General features: G+C 48.7%; 2 long non-coding RNA genes across 2 annotated transcripts; one reads left to right on the plus strand and one right to left on the minus strand.

The window, feature by feature from the left end:
* Positions 1–778: 778 nt before the first annotated feature.
* LOC148217498 (uncharacterized) lies at positions 779–3,044 on the minus strand. The gene is made up of 3 exons (XR_015801038.1): positions 2,860–3,044; positions 2,066–2,233; positions 779–1,748 (listed from the first exon to the last, which is right to left on the minus strand). It is a non-coding gene; the product is annotated as an uncharacterized LOC148217498 (long non-coding RNA).
* Positions 3,045–17,926: 14,882 nt separating this feature from the next.
* On the plus strand, positions 17,927–20,856 carry LOC148217499 (uncharacterized). The gene is made up of 3 exons (XR_015801039.1): positions 17,927–18,320; positions 18,983–19,081; positions 20,591–20,856. It is a non-coding gene; the product is annotated as an uncharacterized LOC148217499 (long non-coding RNA).
* Positions 20,857–20,969: the final 113 nt, after the last annotated feature.

Raw genomic sequence — 20,969 nt, forward strand, 5'->3', positions numbered from 1 at the left:
CACAAATCACAGCAACTGGCATCACCCAGAGGGACAATCCAAGGCCCAAACAATTCCTCCACAGTCCACTCTGGGAAAAACACCCTGTGCCTGCCAGGAGCTCTGACCCTGCTTTTCCTACCAGCTCCTGAGCAGTGTCAGGGCCACCACGACGCCTTTAAAATCCAGATAAACCCCAAATCCTACACAGTGAATAATCCAAAGAAAGTACTGAATTGTTGTCATTAAAAGCTCAAAACTCATTAAGAATTCTATGACAACAGTGTAATGGACTCCCAGGAACCTCATGAATGCTCTCGGTTTCATTTTTGTGTATTTTTACTCCCTCATTTGGCAGCTTGTAAAACTTATCCTGGAATTCAGAGGTCAAGCAGGATCGACTTTGGATTGACCTTCACCTCTGTTCCCACTTTGTGCAAACACAACTCGTGCCCAGGTGGGTGAACTCATCACCTCAGCTTTTCACTCCAGAGTATCCCCTCCTTATTTCCCTGTAGATGAACTCAGATCCACTCCTCACCTCCACTGGTCATCCAAGCGTCCATTCTGTTCCCCACAGGCCCTGGTGGCCCCAGGGAGCTCCCTTGGCCTTTCTCCTGCCCCTCTGCAGCCCGAGGTCGCTACACAAACAGTTCTTGTGTCCCCTCTAAATGACCCCGGGTTTTCTGCTCAATGAATGGCATGACCCGTGCCCACTGCTCATGATTCACCCAACCAAAATCAAGAGCAAATGTTGCTTGGGCTTTAAGAACTTGAAATAACTCTGAAGCAAAAGAAATCACCTTTTTCTTCTGGTTTTTATTTTTATTTTTTCATTTAAGATGCTAGACTTGCCTCTGTGGATGTGTGCTGAGCTCTCACTGCAGGGGACTGTCAGGCCTGAATGGCTGTGAGTTCGTGTTCTTCTCAGTAGGGAATCAGAAATTATTCTTAGACCATAGAATTGTTTTCTGAAACCTTTCCCCTTTCCTCTTTGTGCCTTTGAATTTTTCAGCTGTTCCCTGTTGTCACTTCCCCTGCCTGACTTCTGTGCAGCTCCTAGCTGGGAAAAACTGGGAAAACTTAGGGGGTACAGAGGTGGAATTTTTGGCTGGATTTTTCTAACATTTCTAATTTTGCTGAACTTATTTCCCCAGTGAGAAGAGCACGAACTCACAGCCATGCAGGCCTGACAGTCACTGCGGGAAATCTGACACAGTATTAATAAGTAACCTTTCCTGAGAGCAGTCACCACCCCAGTCCTCCAGCCTTGTCAAATGTTTGCAATGAATGGACCCAAGTTCTAATCCTTAATCTAAATTTATGTCAGCTTTTGTTAGAAAGATACCGGACAGTAAATCATACAAGAGAATTTAAAAATTGCACAAAGAATAACAGGCCCAGACCAAACCCAACCGCCCCCATCAGTGCTCCACCCCAATTTTGGGAGAAACAGTGATACAGTTTATAAATACTCTCCTTCCACACTATTCAGTCCTTCACCGCACATCCCCAGAGAGGAGTCCCTCAGACCTTGCTCCCCTGAACACCAGGAGAGCTGGAGTTTCACCCAGATCCCACATTCCCATGGCAGTTAATCCCAGCAGGGAGGCAAAGAGGAACCCTGCATCCTCTGACATAGCCCACAGCACGGGCAGCACCAGGAGCCCTCCAGGCTCAGACCTCTGGTGCTGAAGCCTCTGGGCTTTGGCTGATCAAACACCACAGCTCTTGGCAAAGATGCCAGGAGAGTCGTGATTCTTCCTGTCCTGAAAGAGAGGAGGAAAAGAAAATTAAGTCGACTGCAGAAGGATTCCAGCTCTCAACTTCTGCTCTGATTCCTCACTCTGGGGTTTTATCCATGACAAGTGACACCAATTCAGAGTGCCCTTTTCCAGCATTTTTATTCCTAACTATTAAAAGGATGCTCATTTCTCTTATTGTATTCTTTGCTTAATTTTATTAGAGGCATTTTCATCCCAGACCCCACTTGTCAGTTCTTCAATCCTTTAGCACTGGACTTGGCACAAAGGGATACCCGTGGTGCTGCATCACAAGAAATCCCAAAGAGAAACCCCTTCCAAACCTGACGGAGAAAGCTTTCAAGGCACTCCAGAACACAGACAGCTTTTCCTGCCTTGTCAGGCCACACCAATTCTGTCCCATCCACCTGAACTGTGCAGGTGAGGAAAAGGCTTTCCTTGCTCCTCGGGAATCACTGTCTGAGACCACAGATGTCCATCCTGGGCAGCACCTGGAAACAACGTGGGAAAGGCAAAATGAGAGTGTTTTCTATCAGAAAATTACTACTACTAATAAAAATAACAATCAGAACTTCTGGACAAATTTAGTAACATCACTTTGATATGAGAAATACAGGCCATGCCCATCCTTGTAGCCCAGGTGAAAACAGGAAGGAGAACTAGAGGAAAAGCAGAGTCCCTTATTTGATCTCTGGACACAAACTGAGGCCTTTTCCCTGTGAAACCAAACTCACCCTTCCAGGGTTCCTGAGATCAGCTACGAGGAGGCTTTTGGCACTCCAAGAGCAGCTGGGTCACAGCTGGATGCGGCTTGGGTCTGGGAGACACCGTGCTCCTTCTGGAATTCTAGCACGCAAATGCCTGCTCCTGGCCCCAGGCCCGGAGATAAAATCTGTGGGGTTTTTCCCTGTGCAACATTGTTCACCCCTCCCAGGTTCCTGAGATCTGCACAGAGGAGGCTTTGGGCACCCCAAAGGCAGCCAGGGTTACAGGTGGGGGCAGCTTGGGGCTGGGAGAAATCCTCATCCATTTGGAATTTTATCAGGCAGAAACCTGGCTGGGTGCACAGGTCTCTGGACACGACCAGTGGCCCTTTCCCCTGTGAAACAAAACTCACCCTGCCAGGCTCCTGAGTGAGCCTAAGTGAGACCACTTAGGAGGAGGGGTTTGACTCTCCAAGAGCAGTCGCAACGAGAGATGCTCACACAGAAGGCCATGCAGAAGAGGAAACGAGCGCACCCGCAGCCCCCCAAGGCGCGCCCCAACGCCCCAGACCCGGCACTGCCAGCTCGGGCAGTCCCATAAAGCATCCCCCGCCTCCGCAGCGGCGGGACAGGCGGGGCCCGGGGTCCCGAGGAAACCGAGCGTGCCCGGAGGCGCGGCAGGACGGCAGCGCAGCGCCGCCTGGCGGCGGAGCAGGAGAGCAGCGCCGGGCCCCATGGCAGTATCGGTACCCGTGCGCCCCCTGCTGTCCGCGGCGATGCAGCGCCCGATGCCGAGTTCCACGCCCGTGTCGCCGAGGGAGAGGGGCACCGCTGGCTGGGGCCTCCCCGCCGACACGGACAGAAGCCGAAGCAGAAGCCCCGGTGCCATTGGCGGCCCCTACCCAGCGGGCCGGGCTCCGCCGGGCCCGCGGCCCCGCGCGGTATCGGGTCGGCCCGCTCCCGTCTTCGTCGCACCCGGGCCCTGCTCCTGGCATGAAGCGCGTCACCGCCCCGCGCCGTCCCGCCCCCCCGCGCGTCATCGCGTGCGTTCGGCGGCCCGCCCCGGGGGCGGTGCCGGGGGCGCTACCCGGGGCGGTGCCGGGGCAGTGCCGGGGGCGGCACCGGGGGCGGTGCCGGGGGCGTTCCCGGTCGCCGTGCCGGGGTAGCCCGGGGAGCGGTTCCGGGAGCGGTTCGGGGGGCGGTGCCGATTGCAGTCCCGGTCACTGTCCCCAGTCCCCGTCCCCAGTCCTGGTCCCGGTCCCAGTCCCCGGTTCCGGTCCCCGATCCTGGTCCCAGTCCCAGTTCCCCGTCCCGGAACCCGATCACGGTCCTGGTCCCAGTCCCCAATCCCGGTCCCGGTCCCTGTCTCCAGTCCCCGTCCCCGATCCCGGTTCCGGTCCCTGTCCCAGGTCCCCGTCCGCGATCCCGGTCCCTGTCCCATTTCCCCGTCCCGGTCCCCGATCCCAGTCCCGGTCCACGTCCCCGATCCCGATTTTCCCCCCCCTTTCACACTGATTTTTCCCCCGATTTATCAATGATTTTTTTCCCCATTTTTTCCCATTTCTCACTGATATTTTCCCCCATTTTTCAGGGATTTTTTTCCCCATTTCTCACTGATTTTTTTCCCCATTCTTCATGGAGTTTTGCCCCCGTTTTTCACTGATTTTTCCCCATTTCTCACTGACTTTTTCCCCATTTTCCCCCATTTCTCACTGATATTTTCCCCCATTTTTCATGGATTTTTTCCAGATTTATCCCCATTTCCCACTGATTTTTCCCCATTTTTCATGGACTTTTCCCCCCCGTTTCTTACTTATGTTTTTCCCCGATTTCTCATTGATTTCCCCCCCCCCCATTTCGCACTGATTTTTTACCCATTTTTCCCCATTTCTCACTGATTTCTTTCGCCATTTTTCATGGAATTTCCCCACCCATTTCTAACGGATTTTTCCCCCACTTTTCCCCATTTCTCACTGATTTTTCCCCCCATTCTTCAGGGATTTTTTTCCCCATTTCTCACTGATTTTTCCCCCCATTCTTCATGATTTACAGGATACTCTATCGTGAATGGAAAGCAATTAAAGGAAGGGGGGAGGTTACCAGCCACCTGGTCAGCTCAGACAGCAGAGCTGCACACGCTTGTGAGAGCCTGTGAATTATAGCAGGACAAGACATTAAATATATTTACTGATTCTAAATATGCATATGCGGTAATACATGCATTTGGAAAACTATGGGGAAAAAAAGAGGTTTATTAAGCTGCAGAAGAAAGAAGAAAAAAATTGGTTTACAAGGGATGGCAAGCAGTGGATACCAAAAGCTCTAGCCTTACAATTGTTAAAACAACTTCATTAAAGGAGTCGTTCTGTGCCTTCTTTGGGGTGAGGAAAAAAGGCTGAGGGGGGCTCCGACGTGGTTTGGGGCACCCCAAGGTCCCTGGGAGAGGGAGCCGGGCTGCGCTGGAGGAGCAGGTGAGTCGGGCATGGGGGGGGGGTCATGGTGGGTGCCAGAACATTGAGAGGGAGGGGTGGGTGTAGAATGCATGAAAAACAGAACCTTAAAAAATAGCTAAATATAGTCTAAAAGGAATGTTTTATTGGCTTGTGTTTGGATAGAGGTAGGGTTTTTTTATAGATACTGTAAATAGAAAAGATAAAGAATAAAAATATAGAAGCAAATATAAGAAACCAATATATAAATATATTACATTACATTATATTATGTTATGAAAATAGAAATATATAAATATTCAGACTTTAAAAGGAATGTTTTATTGGTTTTTATTTGGTTAGAGGAGGGTTTTTTGAAAATAATATAGGCAAAAATATACAAATATGCAAAAATAGATACTGACATAAAATTATTATAACTATATATGCATATATATATGTAAGTATAAATATATAGAAAAAATATAAATATAAAATACATGTATGTAGTATGTAATAGAAATAATTTATCGATTTTAATATGTTATATTAAATAGTATGTTATAATAGAATGTAAATAGCATCTAGTATATTAATATACTAGTAAAAACTACATTAAATAGTATATAAATATAGAATACACAATATAGACATATAAATCTACAGATATAAATATGAAAACTAAATAGAAAAATATATTCAAATAGAATTTAAAATAATCGAGTTTTTTGTTTCTATTTGGTTAGAGGCAGAGCTTTTAAAGAAATAATATTAAAAACTATGAACCTCCAAATATAGATGGATATAGATAAAATAGAAATAACATTAGTAATATAAATCTATGTATATAATGAATAATAAAATAATATTGTATATATGATAAATAGAATAGCAATTAAATTGAATATATGAAATATGTCTAGATTATGACTAGAAATTAAATATTAAAAAATAGATGCTTTATATATATAAAAGGTTTTTTTTTCATTTGGTCAGAGGCAGGGCATTTTTAGTTTGGGTCGGGGTTTTTTTGGGGCGTTCATTGAGAGGATTTTATGACGGGTGGGGACTCTGGTGCTTGGAACTCTCTCCCTTCTCTGTCTGTCCCTGACAGGGCGGCAGTGCCGGGCTGAGTTGGGCGGCAGTGCTGCCGCCGTGTGGACACAGGCGGGTACTGCACCGTGCCCCTCTCAGGATGGCGGAAGGGCCCGCGGGCCGGGACCCAGCCCTGCGGCAGCGCTCAAGATGGCGGCCTCTCTAGGACCCCGGCGGATAGGCGTTTACATAAAACGCCTGTCCGCGCTCGCCGGCGCCCTCACGCCCGCGGCACCGGGGACCGCGCGGCCGTTGTCGGCACGCTCTGACACGTCCGGGAAAATTGTCGGCGAGCGGATCGGCGTCGGCGATGTAATCAGGCATCTTATGCCTACACACCGGGGTCCTGATTTTTTCCCGCCCTTTCTGCCGCCATTTTTGGCAGGTCAGCCGGAGTGCCTCCCGAGGCGCCATTTTGAGAGTGCGGACACACTCAAGATGGCGGCCTCTCTAGGACCCCGGCGGATAGGCGTTTACATAAAACGCCTGTCCGCGCCCGCCGGCGCCCTCACGCCCGCGGCACCGCGGACCGCGCGGCCGTTGTCGGCACGCTCTGAAACATCCGGGAAAATTGTCGGCGAGCGGATCGGCGTCGGCGATGTAATCAGGCATCTTATGCCTACACACCGGGGTCCTGATTTTTTCCCGCCCTTTCTGCCGCCATTTTTGGCAGGTCAGCCGGGGTGCCGCCCGAGCCGCCATTTTGAGAGTGCGGACACACTCAAGATGGCGGCCTCTCTAGGACCCCGGCGGATAGGCGTTTACATAAAACGCCTGCCCGCGCCCGCCGGCGCCCTCACGCCCGCGGCACCGCGGACCGCGCGGCCGTTGTCGGCACGCTCTGAAACATCCGGGAAAATTGTCGGCGAGCGGATCGGCGTCGGCGATGTAATCAGGCATCTTATGCCTACACACCGGGGTCCTGATTTTTTCCCGCCCTTTCTGCCGCCATTTTTGGCAGGTCAGCCGGGGTGCCGCCCGAGGCGCCATTTTGAGAGTCCCGACACGCTCAAGATGGCGGCCTCTCTAGGACCCCGGCGGATAGGCGTTTACATAAAACGCCTGCCCGCGTTCGCCGGCATAAAAATAAATATGCATAAATATAAACATAGACATAAACATGCACAAACGTTAACCTGCATAGATATAAACATAAACATAAACATAAACATAAACATAAACATAAACATAAACATAAACATAAACATAAACATAAACATAAACATGCAAAACAATAATAATAAATATAAATAGAAATAGAAATACAAACATTAATAAAATCAGTGAGAAAGGGGGTAAAATCAGTGAGAAATGGGGGGGAAAAACCATGAAAAATGATGGAAAAATCAGAGAGAAATGGGGGAAAAATCGGTGAGGAATGGGGAAAAAGATCAACGAAAAATTGGGAAAAATCAGTCAGAAGTGGGGGATAAAAATCAGTGAGAAATGGGGGGAAAAGTCGGTGAGAAATGGGGAAAAAATCAGTGATTAATGGGCGGGAAAATGCATGAAAAATGGGGGGAATAATTCAGAGAGAAATGGGGGCAAATATCAGTGAGAAATGGGGGGGAAAATCAGGAAATATCCATGAAAATTGGGGGAAACATCCATGAAAAATGGCGGAAAAAATCAATGAAAAATGGCGGAAAAAATCAATGAAAAATGGCGGAAAAAATCAGTGAGAAATGGGGAAAAATGGGGAAAAAGGAGTGATAAATGGGGGAAAAAATCAGTGAGAAATGGGGAAAAATGGGGAAAAATCCACGAAAAATGGGTGGAAAAATCCATGAAAAATCAACGGAAAAATCAGTGAGAAATGGGGAAAACATCATGGTGAAATGGGGCAAAAATCAGAGAGAAATGGGGAAAAATCATTGAAAAATGGGGGATAAAAATCAGTGAGAAATGGGGGGAAAATGGGGAAAAACATCAGTGAGAAATGGGGAAAAAAAATCTTTGATAAATTGGGGCAAAAATCATTGAGAAATGGGGAAAATAATCAGTGAGAAATGGGGAAAATTTGGGAAAAATCCAGGAAAATTGCGGGAAAAAATGCTTGAAAAATTGGGGAAAAAATCCGAGAGAAAATCCCCGGGAATCCCCGGGAAAAACCCCCCGGAATCCCCGAGAAAATCCCCCGGAATTCCCCGGGAAAATCCCCCCGGAATCCCCTGGAAAATCCCCCTGAATTCCCCGAGAAACTCATCCCGGAATCCCCGTGATAATCCGTCCGCTATCCCCGAGAAAATCCCCCAGGAATCCCCCAGAAAATCTCCCCGAAATCCCCGGGATAATCTCCCCGGAATCCCCGAGAAAATCCCTCGGAATTCCCCGGGAAAATCCTCCCGGAATCCAAGAGAAAATCCTCCCGGAATCCACGAGAAAATCCGCCCGGAATCCCCGGGAAAATCCCCCCGGAATCCACGCGAAAATCCCCCAGAAATCCCTGTGAAAGCCCCCCCGGAATCCCCAAGAAAATCTCCCCGGAATCCCCGAGAAAATTCGCCCGTAATACTCGGGAAAATATGCCCGGAATCCCCTGGAAAAACCCCCCGGAATCCCCTGGATAATCCCCCCGGAATCCCCGATAAAATCCCCCTGGAATCTCCAGGAAAATGCCCCGGGAATACGCGAGAAAATCCCCCCGGAATCCCCTGGAAAATCCCCCCTGAATCCCCGAGAAAAACCCCCCTGAATCCCCGAGAAAATCCCCCCGGATTCCCCTGAAAATCCCTCGGAATCCCCGGGCAAATCTCCCCGGACTCCCCGAGAAAATCCCCCCGGAATTCCCCGGGAAAATCCCCCCGGAATCCCCGAGAAAATCCCCTAGAATTCCCCGGGATAATCCCCCCGGAATCCCCGAGAAAATCCCCCCGCAATCGCCGAGAAAATCCCCCCGGAATCGCCGGAATCATCCCCTGGAATTCCCCGGGAAAATCATCCCGGAATCCCCGAGAATATCCCCCCGGTATCGCCGAGAAAACCCCCCCGGAATCCCCGGGAAAATCCCTCCGGACTCCCCGAAAAAATCCCCCGGAATCCCCGAGAAAATCCCCCGGAATTTCCCGGGAAAATCACCCCGGAATCCCCGAGAAAATTCTCCCGAAATACTCGGCAAAATCCCCCAGGAATCCACGGAAAATTCCCCGGAATCCAGGATAAAATACCCCGGAATCCCCATGAAAATCCCCCGGAATCCCCGCGAATATCCCCCCGGAATCCCCGGGAAAATCCCCATGAATTCCCCGGGAAAATAATCTCGGAATCCCCGAGAAAATCTCCCCGGAATCACCGAGATAATGGCCCCGGAATACCCGAGAACATCCCCCGGAATTGCCCGAGAAAATCATCCCGTAATCCCCGAGGAAATCCCCCGGAACACTCGGGAAAATCCCCCCGGAATTCCTCGTAAAATCACCCCGGATACCCCGGGAAAATCCCTCCGGACTCCCCGAAAAATTCCCCCCGGAATACTCGGGAAAATCCCCCCGGAATCCCCGAGAAAATCCACCCGGAATCCCCTGGAAAATCCACCGGGAATTCCCCTGGAAATTCCTCGCTGAAACCCCTGGAAAATCCCCCCGGAATTCCCCGGGAATATCCCCTCGGAATCCCCGGGAAAATCCCCCCGGACTCCCCGAAAAAATCCCCCCGGAATACTCGGGAAAATCCCCCCGGAATACTCGGGAAAATCCTCCCGGAATTCCCGAGAAAATCCCCCGGAATTCCCTGAGAAAATCGCCCCGGAATCCCAGTGAAAATCCCCCCGGAATCCCCGGGAAAATCCCCCAGGAATCCCCTAGAAAATCCCCCAGGTATCCCCGATAAAATCCCCCTGGAATCCCCTGGAAAATCCCCCTGGAATCGCGGGGAAAAAGCCCCCCGCATTTCCCGGGAAAAATCCCCCCGGAATCCCCGATAAAATCTCCCCGGAATCCCTGAGAAAATCCCCCCGGAATCCGCGAGAAAATATGCCCAGAATCCCCGATAAAATCCCCCCGGAATCCCCGGGAATATCCCCCAGGAATCCCCGATAAAATCCCCCCGGAATCCCCCAGAAATTCCCCCCGGAATCCCCGACAAAATCCCCCCGGAATTCCCGACAAAATCCTCCCGGAATCCCCGGAAAATCCCCCCGGAATCCCCGGAAAATCCCCGCGGAATTCCGGTCCATTTCTGTAGGAGAATAGTTTGTAAGGATAGTGCAGAAGGCACTAGTTGCCAACGAGTTACAGCTGTACTGATTAGCAAGGAGTGCAAACAGCCTTGCCTGCCCAGTGAGGCTGGTTGTTATAAAAGCGTGGGTCAGCTGGCTGCCAGTTTCACTAAGCACAGCTCCAGCTGGAGGTGCAGAGCCTGCTGCAGTGTGGGCTGGAGCCTGCTGGCTGTGCTGCGAGGAGGAAGGGACACGTGGCCGTGCAAGGGATGGACAAGGTGAGAGGATGCTGTGTGTGGGACAGACAGGCTCAGGTGGCTGGGGAAGGGACAGGCTGGGGTTTAGCCAGTCGTACAGAGGAGAGGAGGAGTCGGTGCTGTGTGGAGCTGCCTGTGAGAAAAGGAGTCAGAGTTGCCTCAAAGAAATCTGTGGAGAGAAGGCATGAAAAGTGTGTAATGAAAGACTAATGTTGGTGCCTGTCATGTCTGTCTTGATATAATTGCTACACGTTTTCTCGGAATGCTTGAATTTAGACATAAAATGAAAACTTTATTGTAAGAAAGGAATGCATTTCTCACCAAAGTGGTGTAGGGTGGGGGATCACAACTCACAGATGGCCTGGAAGCGGAACGGCCACAGGGGTTACTGTAACTGGGCCTCCAGTACCAAAGCCCCAGTGGGTTTAAAGGCTAGAGCTGGGCTGGGATTAGCACGGGCTCTGCAGCTGGGCTCATGCACAGGTCTGTCAGCACTCCTACCCGAGGACAGTCCCTCACCTAGGGAGAGGTTCTAGGCCTGGAGATGAGGCTGAGTTTGGGAAGGGTGATGAGGACATGGTTAGGGAGGGATGTAAATGCATATCAAAAGACTTAATTTTGAGGGGTGGCAAGCATTAGCTATAAACCAGTAAGTATTTACAGCTAAAGGCTGGAGGTGGGGGCTGTCTGAGGAGGACAGGACTGTTTAAGGCTGAAGTTGGAAGAGAAACCTTGGTGAAGCTTTTGCGTTAGAAACGGCCTCACCTGCCAAATCAGATTTTTGTCTTCAGGATTGCATGAGTGAGGATGCCACAGCCAAGGAAAAGGTTCAGGTTTGGGAGGCAAAGGCGAGTTAGGCAGGGCTGCAGGGCTGGGGCTTGGCTGTTTCCATACTGCTCAGGGCAGCAAAGGGTAGCTGGCTCACTGGGCCTTGGATCTAGAACTCTTTCTGGAACAAGGTGGAGAGCTGAGGTTCATGCAAGGAAGGGGCCAGGAATTCTTTGTCTGACTGGAAAATGCCAGAGGGGCAGTGTGTGACTCGGATAGGATGATATGTTCGTCTGGCGAGAGTCACAAAAGAATATTTTGGTTTACTGATAACTGGGCAGCTCAGAAGTTACTACTTGACTTAGTTGCTGCTCCCATCTGTTGCACACATAAACAGAGCAAAGCAGACGAATTCTCTCGGAGCCTGAGGTCTTTGACTGGCCCTCCAAAAATGCTGCCCGCTAAAAAACAGACGTGGGGGAGGAAAGTTGTCAGATACAATAGAGCAAGAAAAGGACACGGGCTTCAAAGTGCCCTCCAGCAGACCACGGAAGTGACCTGTCTGGAAGTGAAACCAGCAGTCTGCTTCCCCAGCCTCCTGGAAGCCTCTAACAGCTACACAGGCAGTGAGGGGAGAGAACAATTCAACCTAAAAATAATTTTCAGTAGCGTTCTGCACTGCTGTTAAAAATACTGCAACCAGGGAATGTGGTGTGGTGATAACTATTAGGCCTGTAAGTCTGGTAACTGGGGCTTTTAGCTCAAACATCTCGGTATGGCTACTTTGAGCCTTGTAAAAGCTGCGTTAAGTCCAATTTCTTGGGTAGTTCTACTAGCTCTAGCCTTGCTTTTCATCCCCTCAGTAACAAAGCAACTCCCTCTCGAGAATGTTATTTACTTTCCATATGATGTGCCTACCGATTTCTGGAATTGCAAATGTCTTTGGATACATGCGTAAATTTAAGTTTCAAGAAAGCTGTCAAGCTAAAACAAAGGCTTGCCATAATGCAGAAGAAAATGTTTTATGGAAGAACTGAGAGGTCCCTACCTGGGCATAGAATTTGCTATACGAAGGTGTGTTCCAAACGGATCTGCCATCTAAACAAGCAGAAAAATAGTTGGAATGTAGTGAGTTCAATTTAACTATTGCTAGAAATAGGAATTATTAGCAGAGCTTGGAGCATGATATCACTAGCAGCAGTAAGACGCTTTTAGTTTGCTTCTCATAAATTACTTGTAAAAAGCATTTGTACCTAGTGTGTAGCAATTAATATTTCCCCATTTTCTTCCCCCCCGCCCCCCAGTCTCAGGTACTCCTTTTATTTTACCCTTTTCTGTCTTGTAACATCACCTTCCTTTATTTTATTCTATCTTCTGTTCTCAGAACATCGCAGCATCCTCTGTCAATGTGAAAGCATTTGTTCATCCTGTCTTGGAATGGCTGTCAATGTTGCCCTCTTCTGGATCACTTTTTTTTTTTTTTTTTTTTTTTAACAATATGTTGCTAAATGTCAGGAAAATTAATCCACAAACACCAGCGGTTTATGTCCAAAAAGGAAACAGAGGAGTCCTTTTTGCTTTATTCGAATAAAGGGAGAGGCCATCGGACATTCCCCTGGGATCTCTCAAATTTTTGGAGGACGCAGCCTCCTTTTTATCCTATTTTCCCGGCCGCATTTCCCTCTCTCTTTTCCCATTGGCTGAGGTACTTGAGAGGCACAGACTTCCCGGAACGCCTGATACCTGAAATTCCCCTCTAATGTATAACCCTCCCTTTTAATTTTTAATTCTTATAGAATTCATAGCTTCCCCCCGTTGCTTCTTTCATCTTTCGATATCCAATTTCATTTATCAGCAGCCCTGCAGTTTGTTTGTAAAGGCAACTATCTCTTTCCATTCATCAATCAGTGGAATCCATCCCATTGTTTCTTTTATCTCTCAGTGCTAGCCTTATCTACAGGCTGATCCACAGCTCATTTGTAAAGACAAATTCAACATTCCTCTCAGCTAATAAATGAGAAGTTAGCTGAAAAAAGTAAAAACTGGATTTTTTTTTCCGGTGTGTGTCGGACAATACAGTGGAGAGAATTTGCGGGAGGATGATCGAGGATATCCTATTATAATATCGTTCTCGGACATTTTACTATTTTAGATCATCAGTTGTATTCTGAAAGAAATCTATTTTAATGATATGTGTACGTTTGCACGAAGTTATAGTTAAATATAGCTTGCGGCTGGGCTCTTTAATGAATAGGGGTATTTTTGGTTTTAATTCAATATTTTATGCTTGTGGTGTGTAGTGTGCTGATTTATTTTTTAATGTTATTTACTACGTGCGCTTTTGTTTTTGAGTGAAGGTAACTTTCTGGATGGCTTTGTATTTGAGGCAGAATGAATTGAAGTAGGTTTTTAAAACTGATTTTTCATATGTACGATGGGGAGTTTAGTAGGGGCAGCTCTGATGGTGGGGGCTTGGTTGTTAATTTTATCAGACGGCTTTTGTTAGATACAGCTTTTAATTCTGGAAAGTTTTTTTTTCTAATGTCGTGCTTTGAAGGTGGTTTTCGAGGATGTATGGTATAGCTTTATTTTGTTTGTAGATGGTGTATGATAAGGGCTATGGTCTATTTATCTAATGCCATGTTTTTTCATTCAGGTGTTGATAAGGGAGTTCTTGAATGGCGTTTTGTGTTGTTTTTGTTTTTGGTGGGGCGTTGTTTTTAAAGGATACCTTGATAAGGTTTGCCGATGGCATTCTAGCCTGTAGCATAAGGCATAGGGTAGTTTTTGAATTATTTTGTGGTGGCTTTGATTCTTGCCAGTATGTAGTGTTTGTTTGAGGTAATGCTGTGTAGCTAATTTCTGTTTTCTTATTAATATTAGAATTGGAGTGTTGTAGTATATGGGCTGTTATTATATCATAGGGGTTCTATTTATTTGGTTTGATTGTTTTCTAGTTATGGATAATTTTTCTCAAAAAACCATTTTCAGGATTTCAGGCGTGACACAAAAGAACGCTCAGATTGCTGGAAGGGAAACGTGTGCCCAGATTGTCTCGAAGCAGTGCTGCTGTCGGTTCTCGTTCAGTTGTGTCTTCTGAAAATGAGACTGTTGTATTCATTGCGCTGTGCTAAACACTTGTCATTCTCCAATGCCAGGAAACAGATGAAGCTTGAAGAAAGAGGAAGGAATTTGGAAGCGTACAAACAAGCTGAGAAGAGGTTCAGAGATCAGGGTGCTCACTGGCAGCAGGGGCTGGGGTTAGGGCTGAGCAGGAGCAAAGCCGGAGCACATCAACCTCACCTCGTGTTTTCTCGGGGGCTTTATGGCCCTGGCAAGAGAGAGATGTTCACTGACGAGTCCCAGGCCGAGCCGTGAGCACAGCATGTTGTGTTGGAGCTGGGGTTTTTTTTTGAGACGTTCAGCAGCCACACTCTCTAGTCAAGAGTCCTGAGGTTTGTTGCTGCTCCACTTTCATCCTCATATCCAGCTTCCAGCCCTTTTCTTCTCTCTGTCCAGTGTGTCTTTTGTGTTCCTTTCTTGTCCTGTGTGCTCCCCATCCCATTCCCGTTCCCTACGGAGGGGGAGGGTGTGGAGACTGGGGGCTCCGACGTGGTTTGGGGCACCCCAAGGTCCCTGGGAAAGGGAGCCGGGCTGCGCTGGAGGAGCAGGTGAGTCGGGCATGGGGGGGGGGGGGGGGGGGGGGTCATGGTGGGTGCCAGAACATTGACAGGGAGGGGTGGGTGTAGAATGCATGAAAAACAGAACCATAAAAAATACCTAAATATAGTCTAAAAGGAATGTTTAAATGCTTTTTATTTGGGTAGAGGCACGGTTTTTATAGCTAATATAAAAATAAAATATAAAGAATAGAAATAGATTGGTATACATGTAAAATATAATGAAATATAAGTAGCAAATATCTATGAAAAATCTAGTGTATAACAGAAATAATGCAAATATAAGAATATGTATAAATATAAAATAGAGCTATGAGAATGGGAATAAGAATGGGGTAAAACATCAGTGAGAAATGGAAAAAAACCACATGAAAAATGGTGGGAAAATCAGTGAGAAATGGAGAAAAATCAGTGAAAAACGGGGGGGGAATCTTTGAAAAATGGGGAAAAAAATCAGTGAGAAATGGGGGAAAAAAAATCCATGAAAAATGGGGGAATAAATCAGTGAGAAACGGGGAAAAGTGGGGGAAAAAATAATTGAGAAATGGGGGAAAAAATCCGTGACGAATGGCGGGAAAAGTCATTAAGAAATGGGGGAAAAATCAGTGAGAAACAGGGAAAAAAATCAATGAGAAATGGGGGAAAATTTGGGACAAAATCAGCGAGAAATGGGGGAAAAATCAGTGGTAAATGGGGGAAAAGTCGATGAAAAATGGGGGAATATTCAGTGAGAAATGGGGGGGGGGGAAATCAGTGAGAAATGGGGAAAAAATCCATGGAAAACAGGCAAACAATCCATGGGCAATGGCGGGAACAGAGCGAGCTGTTGTTGCTCGTGCTGTGGTGGCCGATGCTGTGGGGAAAAAATAAGTGAAAAATGGGGGCAATAATCAGTGATAAATGGGGAGAAAATCAGTGATTAATGGGCGGAAAAATGCATGAAAAATGGAAGGAAAAATTCAGAGAGAAATGGGGGCAAATATCAGTGATAAATGGGGAAAAAAAATCAGTGATTAATGGGGGGAAAAATGCATGGAAAATGGGGGGAAAATTCAGAGAGAAATGGGGGCAAAAATCAGTGAGCAATGGGGGGGAAAATCGGGAAATATCCATGGAAAAATGGGGGGAAAAAATCAGTGAGAAATGGGGGAAAAAATCAGTGAGAAATTGGGGAAACATCATGGTGAAATGGGAAAAAAAAAATCTTTGATAATATGGGAAACAAATCATTGAGAAATGGGGGAAAAAAATCAGTGAGAAATGGGGAAAATATGGGAAAAAATCCACGAAAATTGCGGGAAAAAATGCATGAAAAATTGGGGAAAAATCAGTAAGAAATGGGGGAAAAAATCCATGAAAAATGGCGGGAAAAATCAGATCGGCGATCGATAGCTAATGCGTGCCGATCGATTAGATCGGCGATCGATTGATCACGACTACCGATCGATTATATCGGCGATCGATTGCTAATGCCTGCAGATCGATTAGATCGGCGATCGATTGATCGCGCCTGCCGATCGATTAGATCGGCGATCGATTGCTAATGCCTGCAGATCGATTAGATCGGCGATCGATTGATCGCGCCTGCCGATCGATTAGATCGGTGATCGATTGCTAATGCCTGCCGATCGATTAGATCGGCGATCGATTGATGGCGCCTGCCGATCGATTAGATCGGCGATCGATTGGTAATGCCTGCCGATCGATTAGATCGGCGATCGATTGATCGCGCCTGCCGATCGATTAGATCGGCGATCGATTGCTAATGCCTGCCGATCGATTAGATCGGCGATCGATTGATCGCGCCTGCCGATCGATTATATCGGCGATCGATTGATCGCGCCTGCCGATCGATTAGATCGGCGATCGATTGCTAATGCCTGCCGATCGATTAGATCGGCGATCGATTGATGGCGCCTGCCGATCGATTAGATCGGCGATCGATTGCTAATGCCTGCTGATCGATTAGATCGGCGATCGATTGATCGCGCCTGCCGATCGATTAGATCGGCGATCGATTGCTAATGCCTGCCGATCGATTAGATCGGCGATCGATTGCTAATGCCTGCCGATCGATTAGATCGGCGATCGATTGATCGCGCCTGCCGATCGATTAGATCGGCGATCGATTGATGGCGCCTGCCGATCGATTAGATCGGCGATCGATTGATCGCGCCTGCCGATCGATTAGATCGGCGATCGATTGCTAATGCCTGCCGATCGATTAGATCGGCGATCGATTGATCGCGCCTGCCGATCGATTAGATCGGCGATCGATTGCTAATGCCTGCCGATCGATTAGATCGGCGATCGATTGATCGCGCCTGCCGATCGATTAGATCGGCGATCGATTGCTAATGCCTGCCGATCGATTAGATCGGCGATCGATTGATCGCGCCTGCCGATCGATTAGATCGGCGATCGATTGCTAATGCCTGCCGATCGATTAGCTCGGCGATCGATTGATCGCGCCTGCCGATCGATTAGATCGGCGATCGCTTTCCAATGCCTGCCGATCGATTGCTAATGCACACTATTTGCACACTCCTTGCACACCCTTTGCACTCGTACAGAGGCAGGAGGTTTGTCAGTTCTGGTCGGGGTTTTTTGGGGCGTTCATTCCGGGGGATTTCCTCAAGGATTGGGACACTCCTTGATTCCATCCCTTGCCTGTCTCCCAAGCGCCACCCTGTGGGCAGAGCGCGGTACTGCGCGCCTGCCTCTCCCAAGATGGCGGCTCGGGTGTCGCTCCCCGACCTTCTAACTCTGGCTGCAAAAGGAGGGGGGCACAGCAAGGAGCCCGCTCGCTCTAGTGGGATGCCTGCGCACGACGCCGACACCGATCCCACGGGTGCGATTTTCGGCGGCGTTTCCAATCGTGCGGACATCTCCTTCAGCCCGCTTCGGCCCGGGGGAGAGGGGCGGGGCCGCCAGCGATGGTCCCGGCGCAGCCCGGGCAGGCTCGGGGCGGAGCCGGGGCTTGGCGAGGCGGGGCACGGAGGTCCCGGGGACGGGACCGGGCGGGGCCGGGGCGGTGCTTTAGGGGCGGTCCCCAGTGGTCCCGGGCGGCACCGGGGGCGGGGCCGGGTGATCCCGGAGCGGTACCGAGCTGTGCTGGGGACGGTGCTGCAGGGGCGGTGCCGGGCCCGCCTCAGGGTGATTGAATGCCCAGAAATCGCCTCCTCTGCCCCGTGCTCACACTGAGCTGCGGGCTGCAGCGTGCTGTCGGAGCTCCGCACACAGCACGGATTTGGGCTTCCCCTCCTCTCAAACCCTCTCCCCCTTCTTCCTCCTCCTCATCTTCCTCTTTGTCCTCTGTCACTGCTGAGGCTCTGGAAAGAACTGAAATTCTGCAGGGAGAGATGTCCTCTCGTGGCCCCAGGGACTGCCTCGGCACGGGCCACGAGCGCCTCCGGCCCCTGCCTTCTCCTGCTTGAAAAGATCACCTGGAGCCCGAGCTCGGGGGGGGTGAAATCAGCTGAAATCCAGGTAACTCTGTCAAGTGCCCCCCAGGGACATCGGCGGGGCTGGGGGATGAGGGTTTGAAACAGCAAATTCTTTGGAATATACACCTGTCCCTGTGCCGATGCTGCTGAGCTTCCTGCCACAGTATATCCCCACTCCATGAGGCGCTGTGAGGTTATGGCAGTGGGAATTGAGCAGGGAATTCGGGGCTATGGGCATAATTCACGGGAGCTAGCAAAGCTGACAGCCAACCCCAAATCGGGGCACAGCACAGAGAACAATCTGTGTGCTGCCCTGTCAGCTCAAGCTCCTGGGCTGGGAAGTATTGGGAGTTAAATGTATGGAATTACACAAATCACAGCAACTGGCATCACCCAGAGGGACAATCCAAGGCCCAAACAATTCCTCCACAGTCCACTCTGGGAAAAACACCCTGTGCCTGCCAGGAGCTCTGACCCTGCTTTTCCTACCAGCTCCTGAGCAGTGTCAGGGCCACCACGACGCCTTTAAAATCCAGATAAACCCCAAATCCTACACAGTGAATAATCCAAAGAAAGTACTGAATTGTTGTCATTAAAAGCTCAAAACTCATTAAGAATTCTATGACAACAGTGTAATGGACTCCCAGGAACCTCATGAATGCTCTCGGTTTCATTTTTGTGTATTTTTACTCCCTCATTTGGCAGCTTGTAAAACTTATCCTGGAATTCAGAGGTCAAGCAGGATCGACTTTGGATTGACCTTCACCTCTGGTCCCACTTTGTGCAAACACAACTCGTGCCCAGGTGGGTGAACTCATCACCTCAGCTTTTCACTCCAGAGTATCCCCTCCTTATTTCCCTGTAGATGAACTCAGATCCACTCCTCACCTCCACTGGTCATCCAAGCGTCCATTCTGTTCCCCACAGGCCCTGGTGGCCCCAGGGAGCTCCCTTGGCCTTTCTCCTGCCCCTCTGCAGCCCGAGGTCGCTACACAAACAGTTCTTGTGTCCCCTCTAAATGACCCCGGGTTTTCTGCTCAATGAATGGCATGACCCGTGCCCACTGCTCATGATTCACCCAACCAAAATCAAGAGCAAATGTTGCTTGGGCTTTAAGAACTTGAAATAACTCTGAAGCAAAAGAAATCACCTTTTTCTCCTGGTTTTTATTTTTATTTTTTCATTTAAGATGCTGGACTTGCCTCTGTGGATGTGTGCTGAGCTCTCACTGCAGGGGACTGTCAGGCCTGAATGGCTGTGAGTTCGTGTTCTTCTCAGTAGGGAATCAGAAATTATTCTTAGACCATAGAATTGTTTTCTGAAACCTTTCCCCTTTCCTCTTTGTGCCTTTGAATTTTTCAGCTGTTCCCTGTTGTCACTTCCCCTGCCTGACTTCTGTGCAGCTCCTAGCTGGGAAAAACTGGGAAAACTTAGGGGGTACAGAGGTGGAATTTTTGGCTGGATTTTTCTAACATTTCTAATTTTGCTGAACTTATTTCCCCAGTGAGAAGAGCACGAACTCACAGCCATGCAGGCCTGACAGTCACTGCGGGAAATCTGACACAGTATTAATAAGTAACCTTTCCTGAGAGCAGTCACCACCCCAGTCCTCCAGCCTTGTCAAATGTTTGCAATGAATGGACCCAAGTTCTAATCCTTAATCTAAATTTATGTCAGCTTTTGTTAGAAAGATACCGGACAGTAAATCATACAAGAGAATTTAAAAATTGCACAAAGAATAACAGGCCCAGACCAAACCCAACCGCCCCCATCAGTGCTCCACCCCAATTTTGGGAGAAACAGTGATACAGTTTATAAATACTCTCCTTCCACACTATTCAGTCCTTCACCGCACATCCCCAGAGAGGAGTCCCTCAGACCTTGCTCCCCTGAACACCAGGAGAGCTGGAGTTTCACCCAGATCCCACATTCCCATGGCAGTTAATCCCAGCAGGGAGGCAAAGAGGAACCCTGCATCCTCTGACATAGCCCACAGCACGGGCAGCACCAGGAGCCCTCCAGGCTCAGACCTCTGGTGCTGAAGCCTCTGGGCTTTGGCTGATCAAACACCACAGCTCTTGGCAAAGATGCCAGGAGAGTCGTGATTCTTCCTGTCCTGAAAGAGAGGAGGAAAAGAAAATTAAGTCGACTGCAGAAGGATTCCAGCTCTCAACTTCTGCTCTGATTCCTCACTCTGGGGTTTTATCCATGACAAGTGACACCAATTCAGAGTGCCCTTTTCCAGCATTTTTATTCCTAACTATTAAAAGGATGCTCATTTCTCTTATTGTATTCTTTGCTTAATTTTATTAGAGGCATTTTCATCCCAGACCCCACTTGTCAGTTCTTCAATCCTTTAGCACTGGACTTGGCACAAAGGGATACCCGTGGTGCTGCATCACAAGAAATCCCAAAGAGAAACCCCTTCCAAACCTGACGGAGAAAGCTTTCAAGGCACTCCAGAACACAGACAGCTTTTCCTGCCTTGTCAGGCCACACCAATTCTGTCCCATCCACCTGAACTGTGCAGGTGAGGAAAAGGCTTTCCTTGCTCCTCGGGAATCACTGTCTGAGACCACAGATGTCCATCCTGGGCAGCACCTGGAAACAACGTGGGAAAGGCAAAATGAGAGTGTTTTCTATCAGAAAATTACTACTACTAATAAAAATAACAATCAGAACTTCTGGACAA

This window comes from Sturnus vulgaris, unplaced genomic scaffold (genome assembly GCF_052056855.1).
Source record: "Sturnus vulgaris isolate bStuVul1 unplaced genomic scaffold, bStuVul1.hap1 Scaffold_798, whole genome shotgun sequence".
Classification (NCBI taxonomy): Eukaryota; Metazoa; Chordata; class Aves; order Passeriformes; family Sturnidae; genus Sturnus; species Sturnus vulgaris.